This window comes from Microtus ochrogaster, chromosome 5 (genome assembly GCF_000317375.1).
Source record: "Microtus ochrogaster isolate Prairie Vole_2 chromosome 5, MicOch1.0, whole genome shotgun sequence".
Lineage (NCBI taxonomy): Eukaryota > Metazoa > Chordata > Mammalia > Rodentia > Cricetidae > Microtus > Microtus ochrogaster.
In genome coordinates, this window is record NC_022012.1 from 75,584,188 (window position 1) to 75,585,335 (window position 1,148).

At 40.6% G+C, this 1,148-nt stretch overlaps 1 protein-coding gene across 1 annotated transcript in view; it reads right to left on the reverse strand.

Moving 5' to 3' along the window:
* Lctl (lactase like) overlaps positions 1-1,148 on the reverse strand; it is a 20,965-nt gene that overhangs the window by 1,832 nt on the left and 17,985 nt on the right. The gene's annotated exons all lie outside the window — the stretch shown is intronic.

The window sequence follows — 1,148 nt, forward strand, 5'->3', positions numbered from 1 at the left end:
AAAGAAAGAAAAAGAAAATGATGTAAAATGATATATTTTAAAGTAGGGACAGTACTTTGATCATTGCTATTAGCTCTGAGGCTTAAAATAACCCTCAAATATTAGGGAGTACTGATTATTTGCTGAAGATCTCTTGCAAGCCTATAATCCTAACTACTTTGGAGGCAGGAGTAGGAGGATCAAGGCCTATCTGGGCTACTGAGTTTAAAGTCATCCTGGGCAAGTTAGTGAGACCTTGTCTCAGAAAGCAGGGCCCGGCTAGGCTGGAGATGGCTCAGCAGTTAAGAGTGTTGGCAGCTCTCTCAGAGGACCTAAGTTTGATTCCCTGTGCACACATGACAGCTCCTCACTGTAACTAGTTCCAGGGGTTCTGATACCACATCTTCTATCCTCTGTGTGTATCAGACATACACATGATAGATATACATGCAGACAAAACTTTCATTCACATTAAAAAAAATTTTTTTTAAGTAGGACTGATAAGATGACCTAGTGAGTAAAGGTAGTTGCTCCCCAACCCTGACCACCTGAGTTCAGTTTTCTAGAACCCATGGAGAGGTGAAAGGGTAGAACACCACATAGTTATCCTGAGTGCCTCACATACTCCCATACACATCATACATACATGTACATACATACATACAATAGCAATAAATACAATTAAAGGTTGAAAATTTAAAAAGAAAAAGGGAAACGTTTAGGGAGATAGCTCAATAGTAGAGCACCTAGTGTTTTGGAAGCCCTAGGTTTAATTCCTAGCAGTGCTACACACAAAAGTTACTTGCTTGATTAATATAAGACCCGTGTTTTGCTTTTCTTCATTCCAGTTGATATTAGCTGTTTTTTCCTTTTATTCCACAAGCTCATTTTAATAAAACTGGTAGGCACATAAATTTGTAGTCTAATTCAAAAGAATGATTAGAGAAATTGAAATCATTCTTGTGAATGGGGCCATGGCTCAATCAGTAAAGCACTTGCCTTGTTTGACCTCTAGAACCCACATAAAATGATAAAATGGCAAGGTGCAATGTTCTTGGAACCTCCCCCCACCCCCCCACCCCCCACCCCCCCAGACAGGGAGGTAGAGACAGGAAGAATCCAGAGCTAGCTGACTAGCCAGTCTAGACTAATTGATGAGCTCCAGGCCA